At 42.2% G+C, this 15064-nt stretch overlaps 1 long non-coding RNA gene across 2 annotated transcripts in view; it reads right to left on the bottom strand.

Annotated features, from left to right (window-relative positions):
- LOC132235884 (uncharacterized) overlaps nt 1-15064 on the bottom strand; it is a 221536-nt gene that overhangs the window by 142899 nt on the left and 63573 nt on the right. The window contains exon 1 of one of the 2 annotated variants that reach the window (XR_009453115.1): nt 1249-1321. The exons of the other annotated variant lie outside the window; for it this stretch is intronic. This is a non-coding gene — a long non-coding RNA (uncharacterized LOC132235884). Of the gene's footprint in view, nt 1-1248; nt 1322-15064 lie in introns of those variants that run through there. 2 annotated transcript variants of the gene reach the window in all.

The raw sequence follows: 15064 nt of genomic DNA, 5'->3' as shown, positions 1-15064 counted from the left end.
TTGTCACAGTCAAAATTAGCGGGCACCACTTGAAATTCCAGGGCTTGCATTAGAAGGAATTAGGTAAGAATCATCTCCATTAAGGAAAAATCTAAAGTCACAGGGTTCCATGTTACACAAGTCTCGTTCTTGTTTTGTTTCCCATGTCAGTTTCTACTCACAATGGAAAGGCAGCCCTCTGGCATTACTACATCTAGGAAGCTCCCAGTTAAACCCTCCCTGTCCCCCAGACTTTTGTGGACTGTAAGCCTCCGCCCGAGTCCAGGCTCCGATGGCATGCTCAAGCCTCCTGCCCATGGAACCTGGGGCAGCAGACCAGGGTCTGCCTTAACGACAGAGATACAGCTGGGTTTTCAATACTCAGCGAACCAGCTTGTAGACATCCACCTCAAGGGAAGGACGGCACCAGCAGGACACAAAATTAAGCCCTTGGATCATCCAAGCCTGCCTCTCTCTTTTCAACTTCTTCAGAATGACACAAAATGCCCCTCTCGCCAAAACCTCAGCCTGTGCCAGCACCTGCGAACCATTCCAGCTCCCTCCCTGCCCCCTCCCAAGGCTGCTGACTCTTCAAACAGGAATGGGAGACTCCCAGGCCCCGCTGTGCCAGAAACCAGCAGACATTGGCCGAGGTATTGCTATGCTCCAGGCGCCTGCTTCCTGGGGTCCGGTTCACTCGTGCTGCCCGTGCCCCTAGAGCAGCCGTGGGCAAACTATGGCCCGTGGGCCGGATCCGGCCCGTTTGAAATGAATAAAACTATTGAAAAAAAAGACCGTACCCTTTTATGTAATGATGTTTACTTTGAATTTATATTAGTTCACACAAACACTCCATCCATGCTTTTGTTCCTGGCCTCTGGTCCAGTTTAAGAACCCATTGTGGGTCTCGAGACAAAAAGTTTGCCCACCCCATGCCCTAGAGCAAAGTTCACATGAGTCCAGAAAAGTCACACTCAGACATATCACCCCGTGAAGTCCAAGGCAAGCCACTAGCTACAGTTACCTATGTCCTCATTGATGGCACTTGACCTTCTACGCCAGAGCTGACTGGCTCTCCAAACCTGAAGAACACACAGATATCAGTGTCTCTGAAAACTGTTCAGTAACACGGCATCTCGCTGAAGATTCAGTCTGCTCCCAGAGTCAATAATCCTTTCACCTGCTGGCCCAAGGTATGGTGGCGTGGGGAGACTATCTTTGCAAGACCTCTGTATTTGAGAGCCCAGGATAGGATGGGACATTACTTACCCCAGATCAGGAGAGGAAGCCCCAGTGTCCAGCTCCGACGTTCTTGGTTAGATCTCCCAGCGGCCCCACCCTGACTATAAATGGAGAGGGTGCTGGGTGTGTCCTGGTAACTTACAACAGGTGTGGGGAGGACTGGGCTTGCCTCAGAGAAACACCAGGCACGCGGAGGGGAACCATAGGTAGTAGGGCTTGTTTTCAAAACCCTAATGTACATAAGCATCACCTGGGAATAGCTGAAACATGTATTTCTAGGCTGCAGCCACCAAGATTCTGTTAATTGATACACACCCTAGGTTTGCCTCGTGCACATGAATTGCCAAAACCAAAGAAGCAGGTCTAGGACTATTATTAAGCTCAGAGGACAGACCTTTCTCCGTGATGGGAGGGTGCTGTATTTTGTCCCCTACATCGTAGGACCAGGGAAAGAGCTTTGGCTCCTGGCTGAGTCGGTAATAATAACAATAATAAAGTTAATTTTTACAGGGTGCTTGGTCTCTGCCAGATACTGTGTGGAGTGCTCAAGAGGCATTATTTAGTTCATCTTCACCAATAAATGCTAATGGCATCCCTATTTTATAAAAGGGGGGCTAGATTGGCATGTGCCTGAGGCCACACAGCTGCTAAGTAATTAAAACTCAGATGGACTCTTATGGGTCTGACTTAAATTGCTGATTTCTGTTAATAGTAGGTCTCATATCCTAGTAATATCCCATCTTGTCACTGAAAACACTGACATGGCATGACAACCCCATTGCTGACAATCACTTCCTGGAAACTCTGTGATTATATCTCGGCACTTAGGGATGTGCAGACCCCTTGGTGTAGCTGCAAGGGATCACAGCCCCTGAATGCAGCTGCAGACTCACTCTGCCCTCACTCCTTGTTCGTGGGATTCTGAGAGTTCTACCTGCGTTAACTCATTTCATTTTCACTACAACCCTATTATTATTATCACTGTGTAGATTAGGAAACACTCAAGTCCAGAGGAGTTTAAAAGTTGTGAAAGACTGGATACACAAATGAACAATGAGGACCCACCACCTGCACAGCCTTTCCAGGAAACCGATCCTCCTCTCTATAATAAACAGCCCAGGAAGCCAGCCTGCTATGAGTCAGACTTGTAAGAAGTCTGATAACTATATTTACTAACAGTTCAGGAAGCAAAACAATAACTTCTGTAACTCTCAGCCCCTAATGGCCAGGACTTGACTAATAAGTGACAGTTTCCCTAAATTTTGTCCCCTACATCTTATGACCAACCTGAGAAAGCCAAACATGCTCTCCTAACCAATCACCTAGATACCCCACTTTTAATTAACAGCCTCCTATTAAGGAACACCTGGAGCCTTCCCTTTGTCCCCACAATAGTTTCCCACTCCTCTGCCTGACCTTAGCTTTCCGTGAAAACACAAGTCCTGGTGGCTGACTCTCTTGCTATAGCCAGTTCAGAATAAATAGAGTTTGCCTGTTCTCATTTGGTTCTCATTTATCTCCATAGTACCCTAAGATCATATAGCATCTGAGTAGCAGAGTTGGCATTCAAACCCAAGCATTTGGACCCCAGAGCCCCTCTCCCTCTAGTTTGAGAATGTAGAGGCTGTTCAGAGCCTTCAGATTCACTCCCAAACTAGTAACTGTTTCTTCTAAGTCTTTGAAGATGGTTGGCTTCCCAGACTAGTCTACCATCTTCTTTATAGTCATCTGGCCTGGGTTCCTCAACTGTTGACATTTGGGTCCGATAGTCCTTTGTTATGGGGGGCTGTCCTGTGCATGTCTGGCAGCATCCCTGGCCTCTACCTATTTACATACCAGGAGCTCCTTCCGAGTTATGAAACCAAAACCATCTCCAGATATTGTCTCAGGTGTGTGTGTAGGTGTGTGCATGGGGTGGGGCTGGGGGGGGGGGACAAAAATCTCCCCTGGTTGGAAGATTTGGCTTTCATTGTTTTAGATCAGTGATTCTGAAACTTTTAATGTGTAACAAATCCCCTGGGAATCTTGTTAAAAACTCAGATGGATTCTGGAGGTCTGGTGAGGGGTCCGAGATTCCTCATTTTTAACAGCTTCCAGGTGATATCCATGTCGCTGGTCTAAGAACTACACTTTAGAAGTAAAAATCTAAATTGGAGTACTTCCTTTAAATATAGACTCCTTAGATCCAACCCAGGAGATGCTGCTTCAGAATACCTGGGCTGGGGCTCAGACACCTGTGTTTTAACAAGCTTCTGGGGTATTTCTTATGCACAATTAAATGGGAAATAACTTCGGGCATGTTTTAGTGACCTCAGGTCCAGGACTCGGGGTTTCAGATATTCTGAGATCAGCTTGGAATTCCCTGGGAATACCATCCTTAACTGGGTCCACAGCTGTGATCAGTGACGCTGCACCAGCAGTGATACATGTTTGGCTCTCTGCCCCAAGGGACGGCTCCTTATCTTGAGATGACTGGAGAGAAAGTCCAAGGGACTGGACACCTCAGGGTTCTATGAGTGCAGACAAGAGAAGATGATTCTGGTCACTTGAAGCAGATGTGGACTGTGCTCAGGGGAAAGGGAGTCCTCACGGAAGCTGCCGAAACAGGTTCAAGAAAAAGAGGGAAAGGCAGCTCCAGGGGGTCCAGGCAGCAAACAAAGGCCAGTATTGGAAGAATCTTCCAGAATGAATAAACACCCAGTATTTATTATCTTCTTAGATCACTTGGCTTAAGACTCAAAGAGAGAGAGAGAAGTAAAGAGAGAGAGAGGGATGGACAGACACACACACACACACACACACACACACACACTCCCCAGAGGACATGATTTGCCTGGTTAGGTGTTGTTTATAGATTGTTCACAACTTATTTGGAGCCTTTCATTTTATAGGTGTGGAGATTTCCTATCAGAAGGGTTAACAAAATGTTTTACTCAGATCTTTGAGTTAAAGTGGTGTTTACTTACATGCAATGTAATAATGTAAGCGATGAGGCCAAACAGAAAAGACAAATCATAGAGACAGAGAAAACCTAATTTTCTTTACAGTTAACTTGATTCTCCAATAGGAATGCACCTTACATCCTTGCTGCATACAGAGGCAGTCAGGAGGGCAGTACCATTTATAAGCTAAGCCCTGTGTAAGATACTTAATTTACATTATCTAATTTAACCTCAAAACAACCTTATAAGTAGGTGTTATTGCCTTCGTTTTTCAGACTGGGAAGCCAAAGTCCAAAGAATTTAAGTAATCCTTAAATGTCACAAGGCCAATAAGTCTGAAATCTGAGTGTTCTTCTTCCCCCTCTCTACTTCATCTACCACATTCATTAAATTAGCAGCCTTCCATTTTATACCTAACTATGGCTCCAATGACCATAAATGGTGCCATAGTCCAAGTTGCTGTCTGGTTCATGTTTCACTCGGATGACACTAAAAACCTCCTGACTTGTCTTATGGCTTCCAGTTTTGTATTCAACCAAACTACTCTTCACATAGCCACTGAAGTATATTTTTAAAGTGCAAAAATGATCACATTACTCAACTCCCACTCTCCCTTCACTGACCTACTCCCTGCTTAAAACACCTCAACTGCCCTGGCAAGGTAGCTCAGTTAGTTAAAGGTTCATTCCCATACTCGAAGGTAGTGGGTTTGATCCCGGGTCAGGGCACATAGAAGAATCAACCAATGAATGCATAAATAAGTGGAACAACAAATCTCTTTCTCTTTTTCTTTTCCTCTGCTCTCCTCTCCCTCTAAAATCAATTAAAATAAACAATAGTTCGATTTTTGCCATTGATATAAAATTTAAACTGCTTCTATTGCTAAGAGTTGACCCTGACTGCCTATCAACTTCATTTCTCCCAACTCTTCCCTCCTTTCTCACCTTCATTGTCCTTGCACCTGTGTTTAAGTCAGAATGAATTCCTTGTGTTTCTTTCAGCAACTTCCTCGCTCTCGCTCTCGTTCTTGCTCTCCATTCTCTCTTGCCTGGCATGCTTTTCCCTTTTTGTCCCCTCCTCTCTCTTGGATAAGTTTGAATTATTGCCCCAAGATATCGCTTCCTCAGGATAGCCTGTGGTCTCTCAGGCTTTATGTTCCCACAGCACCCTGTACTTTCCCTATCATGATACTCAACACCTGCTGTGGTGGCCATGAAAATTCTCTCAGATCTCTGACTGAGGGTGTATAACAGTGATGGCGAACCTTTTGAACTCGGCGTGTCAGCATTTTGAAAAACCCTAACTTAACTCTGGTGCCGTGTCATATATAGAAATTTTTTGATATTTGCAACCATAGTAAAACAAAGACTTCTATTTTTGATATTTATTTTATATATTTAAATGACATTTAACAAAGAAAAATCAACCAAAAAATGAGTTCGCGTGTCACCTCTGACATACGTGTCATAAGTTCACCGTCATTGGTATATAATGTGATGGCCCAGCACTGAAGCCATACTTCTCACCAGCTGCTCTACCCAAGACCGAGCTGAGAGGAATACTACAACAGGTTCATTTTTAGAAGATGTGATTCCTGATTGCTAACTTGGCTGGAAGACTCTCAGTAGCTTTGCCAAAACTTCATGAGAATAGAGCAATGGATTCTTCCTATACCCATTCCTTCCTTCCTTCTCTCCCCCACAGGGGTCACACAGGCATGATGGTCTGATATCTCAACCATGCTGTCCCAGCTCTCCCAGTTCCCTCTCCATTTTCTCTTACAGACGTGTTCTCCAATAAGTCTCTTGATGCCTATTTCTCAGAGGACCAGAGCTAACACACTCATTTAATTCTGTTCAATAGAGTACAAATCATGTTAGAAAAGGGAAATGTCTATCTTATAAAAATCCCCATTGTGACCCCTGTACCTAACACAGTGACTAGCACAGAGTAGCCACTCAATAAAAATTTGTCAAGTGAATATCATCAAATGAAAGTTTGGATCCAGTGTTTTCAGTCTGACTCAGGACCTAGGAGAGGAGTAAGAGGAAAATATTCAGATATTTAGTAATAACATACCCAACCATCAAGACTTTGTTTTGTTTACTGGTATATTGTTGCCTATACTAGTGCATGATACATAGTAAGAACTCAATACATTTTGCATAGTGTATGGATGGATGAATTGAACCATTCAGTTCTATGGATTCCCCCCCCCCCCCATTCTTTCTAGTTATTTGGATGCCTTCTACTCAAAAGTCCTAGAGCTAATGCAACACCAATGAAATGTAAAAGTCTATACTTGACCTTCATTTTCTATTTTTGTTGATGACATTTTCCTACATTTTGTTCTGGAGCAAACATAGCACTTGAAAAAAAAAGGTCTCTTAAATTCTTGTAGGTTCTGAACTGAGAACTGGAATTTGATTCTTGAGATTCTAGGGGAGGTACTTAAGGAATTTCTAAGTAAGAAGTTAGAAAGTAAACTATTACTGATTTGTCCTTAAGAAACGAAGAAATCTTGCCAAACAGAAGCATCCCTAATTAAATAATTCAACTGAAACAACACCAGCACACATAGTGCCAAAACTGATGCTGCGAACAGTGAGCACTAGAACGAGGAGTGATATGTGGCTCCTGTAATCAATGACTCTGGTGATGGGCCATCTCAAAGGGACACCAGAGCTCAACTACAGGAGCTCCAAATGACCAAAGAAGAATTCACCCAATGCAATCAATAGCAGTTTTTTGGATCAAAACACAAAATATAAACTAAATATACATGATGATTTAGCCCTTTCAAGCTGTTACAACAAAATACTACAGACTGGGTAGTTTATATATAACAGAAATCAATGTTTCACACTTCTGGAGGCTGGAAGTCTAAGATCAAGGCACCAGCATGGGCACGTTCTTGTGAGGGTCCTCTTCCTGGTTCATGGCTTCCAGTCTCTTGCTCACTATCCATGACTGTCTGGCCTATTTGAAGATGGGCCAGTGTTAAATGGGGTGCATCTTGTAGTGTTCATTAGACACCTCCACCCCCCACTCGGTCCATGCCTTCACCAGAGATTCAGTATACACACACACACACACACACACACACACACACACACACACACACTCATGCTTCCCTCTCATTTTTAGTCTGCTGTAGCTGGAGGATCACAATAAAGGAATCTTTCAATACATTGATTTCACACTCTTTTTTTTAACCCATTAAAATTTGGGTACAATTTGGTTTTATCAACAGAGACACATGTTAGCAACACCTGGTAAATGCTAAGGCTCACTGATCACCATCAAACTGAAATTGAGATGAATTTCTGCAGGTAATGGGGTACCAAAGTGCTGGGGACCCCCTTGGTGCTGACAAGATCAGGATCCCAGAGGCAAATGACCCTGGGTATAGATGGCCATCATCCTCATGCCCAGCACTGTGCCCAGCTGTGCAAATAGTCTTCCCAAAATAAATGCAATGGTTATTGTATAAGAGTCCCTCTGCCAACTCGTGTCAAGGGCTCTCTCTGGAAACTTCCCAGAGCCAGCTCAGAGCTGCCTGCAGAAAGTTATGCTGCATCTGATAAAAACAATCGGGGCTATGGCTGAGGATTTTCATTAGGATGGGGGTGGAGTATGAGCAAATAAAATTACTGGAATCTGCTAAGCTCTCTGCAGCCAGCAGCTAAGAGTTTCAAATTGAACACCAAGTTCAATGTAATTTAGTGTATTTGCTCAGCGTGCCATTTTACCCCTGGGTCAGCATGGGAAAATGGAGAGCGAGCTAATTGCACTATTATCACTTCAACATAATGGGCCAGTGCCCCAGAGCAGCTGCTGTTCTTATTAGACGTGTCACCGGGGGGAAATACTATTTCCTCTTTCCTTAGGGTCAACTGCTTTTGTGCAGTAACTGTTTTCACAGGACACACCTGTCTGGGTTTGCCACTCTATGTCTGCTGGCTTTCCTTCTCCCAAACCCTCACTATCAAGCTTGTATCTCTAAAATGATTATGCTGCTTTTGAAGCAATGTGTCTCTGGACATCATTAATAAGGCAGGGAACAAAGACAACTTCAGCAGGCTCACCCCATTCCTATCTCTTTCTATCCCTACCTATTGCAGATTCCCGGGCAAGTTACAGAACTTGCCCAGAACCTCAGTTCCTCATCTGTAGAATGGGAATAATAGAAGCTACCTCTGAGGGTTGTGAAAAGTAAATGAAACCAATGAATTGCATAGCCTGTGTCTAGTAAATGATGAGCACTCAATTGCCACATACTATTATGATTGTTAATTTTAAGCACATTTTATACATTATCTAAAAAGGTTAAAAGCAATGGTGAAGGGTAATAAAAGGTGATTGCAAAACACAAAGAAGAGGTGCCTTAGCAGTATTCTCTAAGTAAAGCAGTGAGGTAAGAGTAGCCAAGGATAGGGGTGACCTTTTAATTCCCCTTTTCATTTATTTTATAGCAGATTGCACTTTCATTATCTTTGCCTTGTGTGTGGGGATGAGTATAGAGACAAAGACAATTAAGAAAAGCAAGAAGCTCTGGCTTAATACCATTTGGATAGTGTATCAAGGTTATTTCTTATTTCCTCAAATAATATACTGAGAGCTAGGGAGTGCATGTATTATGAATAAACAAAGGAACACAAGAGTTGGGGTTAGAAGTCTCAGCTTTGCCCTTTACCAATTGTACAAACTGAGGCAAGAACCTCATCATCTCTGAGTCTTTTCCAAGGTGTAACACAGATATGATGTTACTTCATCTACTCCACCCTCAAATGTTTTGAAAATCAAAATAGAAAAGGAATATAGAAATGCCTCGCACACTTAAGTACCACACAAAAACTTGTGCATGAATGTTTGTAGTAGCTCCATTCATAATCTCCAAAAACTGGCAGCAAACAAATGGTTTTTGATAAGTAAATAGGTTTAAAGAATTGTATAGATCTTGTTTTGTTAATACCATTCTCCAATAAAAGGAACCAGGGCTCATTGTAAAAATGGTAAGTTCTAAGACTAAGGCAGGGAATACACAGATGAGTAGGGAGTACCTTGTAGTACCAGAGAATTAGGAAATGATTTTTTAAATTATATTTTTATTTATTTCTTGACAAAAGGAAAGAGAGAGAGAGAGAGAGAGAGAGAGAGAGAGAGAGAGAGAGAGAGAAGCATCGATGATGAGAGAGAATAATTGATCAGCTGCCTCCTGCACGCCCCCTATTGGGAACTGAGCCCACAACCGGGCATGTGCCCTTGACTGGATCGAACCTGGGACCCTTCAGTCCACAGGCCTCAATAGGGAGGCCCCTTCCCCTGCTGGCCGGCCCCCCAATAAGCCTCAATCACTGGCCAGGCCAAGGGACCCCACCCGTGCACGAATTCGTGCACCAGGCCTCTAGTTGAACTATATAACCCAAAGTATACTAGTAAAATATCTCTGAGTGCCTACTGATATAAATAAATGATTGAAAAAATAAACAGATGGGTAGAAATCTCCCATGCAGAAAAATTCCAATAACTTAATGCAAACGCTCTGCCCTCTGGGAGGAGGCACAAAACTCCCACATCCAAAGTGTAGATTGTGGCTGCCTATGACTTCCTTGCAAAGAGGACAGTAGGAAAGGAAGAGGTGGGAGAGATAGCTTTACTGTGGAAAAACCTGACAAACACTACCTTAGGGCAACATCAATAATAAGGAGTCATGTTAACAGTATGCAGTCTGAATAGGATGTGATAAAAAAAAAAAAGTCATTTTATGTCTGTGATCTTCCTCCAAAATATTCATAACCCTAGCCTAATAATAAGAAAAGTAGCAGACACATCCTGTAATATATCTGACCAGGACTCCTCAAAACTCTCTAGGTTATAAAAACCACAGAAAGCCTGAGACATGTTCACAGCCAAGAGAAGCCCATGGAGACACGACAACTAAATATAATTGACATCCTAAATGAAATCATGGAGCAGAAAAAGGACATTAGGTGAGACCTAGCAACATATGAATAAAGTATGAACTTCAGTTAATAATAATCCATTCACATTAGTTCATGACTGTAACAAATGTACCATACTCATGTGAGATGTTAATTATAGTGGAAGCTGCATGCAGAAGGTACATGGAAACCCTTTGTATTAACCTCTCAGTTTCTCTGCAGATCTAAAATTGATCTAAAACTTTGTTTATTTAAAAATAAAATTAAAAGAATCTAATGTCCTGTGCAGCTGTGATGTCTTACTATTTCATGTAATATACAAGCACCCTTGTGGCAGCAGGAGCCTTGTTAGCATCCCTGTTTAACTGAAGGGGAACCTTAGAATGAAAGAGTCAGGAATTTGCCCAAGACACTATAGCTTTAAGGTTTTGGATCCAGACCTCAAACTCAGGCTTTCTTATCCCTTCCTTAATCCCACAGTCTTTCTCTTCTGCCAAAAACTAATTCATAAGCAGGAACTTTGTATATATACAATGGTCATCACCATTGTATCCCCAACACCTAGGCCAGAGGTTGGCCCATAGTAGCTACTAAGTAAATAATTCATCATAGCTCACATGATCACTTTCCTACAATGTGAGAACATAGCTTGATAAGGGCTTCCCCTCCACACATGCTCCACAGGTTGTACTACTGGTGTCCTGTATGGGTGTCTGCCATTATTGCAATTACAAGAATTTGTGCATATGAGCATGTTTTAAAGGGTGGGGAAACACTGTCAATCCAGCATTAAATGACTGATGTTTAACTCCAGCTGTTAAACATCATAACAACTGTCTTATATGCAAAAAAGAATGTCTTCATCAGGAAAAGATATCTAGGTGACCCAGAGTCCTGTGCTAGGCAAATGTAATGAGGATCACAAAGTACTGTGTGCAGACAGTGTCTGTAAGAGAATAAAGATCTAAAATACCATGTTAGGAGAGTGTGAAGAGAGATGATGCATTGTTGAATAAAACCTCAAATCCAACAAAAAACGATAGAGATTAAATTAAAGACGTTCTAACAGTAAACAAACCAATCTGACATTGTTCCCCAAAATCTGACCTTAAAAAGAAAAACATCAAAGATATAAAGTTTTTGGGGAAACTCATTGTGGTAGGTTTTTCTCAACTCTCCCAGTCATCAAGGTCAAAACTTACCTTCTTCTATTCCCTTACCCGGCAGAAGTTGGAAGAAGTGTGGTGGCCAAGGCACAGGCAGATGTGGGATCTGCCTGAGAAAAACCTCAGTGCAGACTCCATGGTTATCTAAGTCAAAAGGACTGGCACATGTTTTCAGGAAGGACCTTCACTCTCAGATCATCTTATCTACTGGCTTATAATACTCCAGAGGCTTCCTATCACACTTAACATAAAACCCAACTTCATCAGCATGGCCCATAAGATCTGACATGATTGGATCCCACTTCCATATATATATATATATAATTTCAGAGAAGGGAGAGGGAGAGAGAGATAAAAACATCAATGATAAGAGAGAATCATTGATTGGCTGCCTCCTGGGGATCAAGCCTGCAACCCGGACATGTGCCCTGACTGGGAATCGAAACAGGACCTTCTGGTTCATAGGTCGATGCTCAACCACGGAGACAGGCTAGCCAGGCCCCCACTTCCCTTTCTGAACTTCCCTCCTAATGCCCCTTTCCTCCCGCACCACATTCCAGCTCACTGTCCTTCTCCCTGCTTCTTGAACAAGCCAAGCCTGCCTTATGGCCTTCACACTTGGTATTCTGTCTTCCTGAAATGCTCTTCCTCCAGATCTCAGCTCAACCACCTTATCCTCCAACAGGCATTGTCTGACAAGTTAAAATTACTTAGAAGTTCCATTTATTAAAATTACTTAGAAGTCTGCTTGTGAATAGTTACCAAAATAATATGACTTAGAGAGCTTAGATATATATAAGCTTCATTTGACTTTCAGGAGAGTCACAGGATGTTGATGGAGTAGATGACAGATGAGAAAACTGAGATAGGAAATGAGTGCAAATGACATATCCAAGGTCACACAGCGACTCTACACACCTAGGTCTCCATGTTCTTACTTAGTCCTTTGATGAGCATCCAAATAACAAGCCTTTGAATATGTGCTCCATAATTTAGGATATTACAGGTTTTGGGGTTTTTTCTTTTCTAAATCTTTAACCCAGAAATTAGATTAGGGGATACACAACACATTAACAATAGGTAAATTGTTGATTCAGGCATGCAATTCATTTTAGGTATTTTAGTTGTGTTCTAGAAAATACCGGTTCAGAAACACTGATCTAGTTCAATCTCCTCCTAATATATTGATGAAAAAGTTGAGGACCAAAAGGTTATGATTTCATTATGAAGAGCTATAGAGAAAAGCAGAATCAGAACTAAAATTCAGGTCTCCTCATAACTACTCCATTTTTGTACTGCAATGTTGAGCCTCCTGATAGTGTCGTAAAAAGCAGCACAAAGGTCTGTTAACACACCCAATGGGAAAAAAAAAGACACCCAATGTAGGACACACTGAACAGGGGGTTAATAATATAGCACTGGGGGAAAGTGACTAGACAACTGGAATCTCAATCTAAGGCTTTATAATGAATCGCTTTGAATTTGTTTACAAGCATGGTACAGTCTGCATTTCCAGACTCTTCGTCAGAAACTGCAGTATCATTCTGCAGCCTATTTTTACAGGTACGCAGTCTAAATTGAAAATAAATTTCAAAGATGCTCTAAGGGGAATACTGCAGTAATTTCCGCCTAGATGAGTTGGAAAAAAATCACCTCTGAGCTAGACCATAAATCCAAGCTATTTTATAGCTTTCTCTGCTCTATTATGCTCATTCAAAAACATCTAATTTCTTTAGTGAAAATCTGTTTTTTTAAAAAGGTACAGAATGCAGAAGTAGATCTCAAAGTCAAAGCTTTTATCAGGACAAGTCTATCCATGGGCTGTGAAAATCCACATGGATATCTCTTGAGCTTTCAGATAGTCTGCCTGGGAGTACCCCACATTTTTATGCAGCACAAAACTCAGGCAAATCCTGAGGTTAGTATTTCCCTAAAGAGAGAGGTTGTGCTGGACCAGAGATAGTGTTGCACCAAGCCAACAGCCTCTTCTTGCTGGGTGCAAGGAAATGACTTAGCCTAGGTTCTCCTCCCCCACTGAGATACAAAGAGATACAAGAGAGGTCATCCAACTAGACCATAATTGAAGGATGATAGGAATCTAGACAAGAGATGATAGAAGTAGAGACTTAATATTCACTTTCTGTGTGAGAGCAAACTGGATGTTTTCAACCTCATAGCACAGGTCTTGCATTTAGAGAAAACCTTGGGCTTACTTCATTTTGTGATTTTTCAGCTGCAGAGGTGTTTCTTTGTTCATCAGTGTGTCTCAATCTTGCTGCCTAAATCCCCATCCGGTTATTACACACACTCAACAACATTACAGAATTTTCTTAAAAGGCTGGTGAGTCAAGCCTAAAGCAGACTGCAAAATTTCCCATCAGGTGGCTCTTTGCTTTCATCCATGTGTCCCTAAGCTGTTGAGATGCTGCCAAGGACCCCTTTAAAGGTGTTTTTCTAAAGAGATTTTTAAGCAAAGAGAGGCAAAGACCAGGACAGTTTAACCATAAAAATAAATTTTCTTAAAATTGCATTTAAACGCTGCCTTACAATGAGGAAAGCACTTTTCCAAGTTATTTCATGATTTTTTAAGCCTAAATGCACACCAAAATCACTTGGAAAATGCCAACTCTGAGATCCCACTGCCAGATTCTAAATAGAAAAGTCTAGGGCAGGGCCCAGGAATCTGCGTTTCCATCAGCCACCTACAGGAGAGGGTGACACAGGCGGTCTGCAGACCAAGCTTAGAAAAACCCTGACTTACATTGGTCTGACAATGCCTAATTGTCACTTTTTAGAAAATTTTAAGAGAGTTTTGGAGAAAGCAATGGATTCTCAGAGAGACTTAGCTATTTGCCCAAGATCCTACACGGAACAGGAGAGCTAGATCTCAAAAGCAAATGTTTGATCCCAAATCCAAAGATATTCACACATGAAAAGGGCTGAGTGCACTGTGCATGAATGAAAGCATGAGCAGGAAAGAAAGCACTGGCATATTAGACAAAAGAACCGTGTATATGGGTGAGCCTACAAGGGCAAAAAAGGGAAAAAATGCAAGAAAGAAGGAAAATCAGCTATATGCTCGATGGTCCCTCCCCAGACTTTCCCCAAGGGGGTCACACAGTCTGTCCCTGACCCCCTGATTGTCACCTGGCCAGTCTAGAACTCCTGGATCTCCTCATTGCTATGAGAATCTAAACTGATCCTGTACGAGCAGCAGGTAAAATATATACTAGTATTTCCTTTTTAACTCTGTCCCTTCTCTTTCTGTTGTTGTCTTCTCCAACCCTGGCTCCTCTCCTATTTCATGATAGGATTCCAACTGTAAACATGTGGTTAAAAAAAAATCTATGTTCAGTAATTCTTCAGGCCATTCATAAACTGGAATTGGAGTCAGAATGCTGACATTAAATCTGATCTCTATCACCCGCTTAATGCAGGTTCTCAGGCAAGTTGTTTAACCTGCGGAGCTTTGTAAAATAAAGTGATCCGACTAGATATCCTCCAGGGGCCCATTCAACTCTGAAAGGCAGAGATTCAGACTCTGTGTAGTGACCCCCGAACAGGTGTAAGGCTCTGCACTGGGCATGAAGGACAGTAAGCAGACACGGGCCTCAACGAGGACCTCCCCAGTTAACCAGGCCAGATGGGACTTAATGGATTCCAGGAGGAAATTCTCAAATGACAGGAGATTATAAGAGAAAGAGAAAGTATGAAACGGGGGGTCAGGCTATTACTATCATCTCTTGCCTTTTATTTTATTTTTTGATAAAAATATATTCAGTGACCTGAT

The sequence above is a fragment of the Myotis daubentonii genome, chromosome 5 (genome assembly GCF_963259705.1).
Source record: "Myotis daubentonii chromosome 5, mMyoDau2.1, whole genome shotgun sequence".
Taxonomy (NCBI): Eukaryota; Metazoa; Chordata; class Mammalia; order Chiroptera; family Vespertilionidae; genus Myotis; species Myotis daubentonii.
This window is presented reverse-complemented; position numbering and strand designations above follow the sequence as displayed.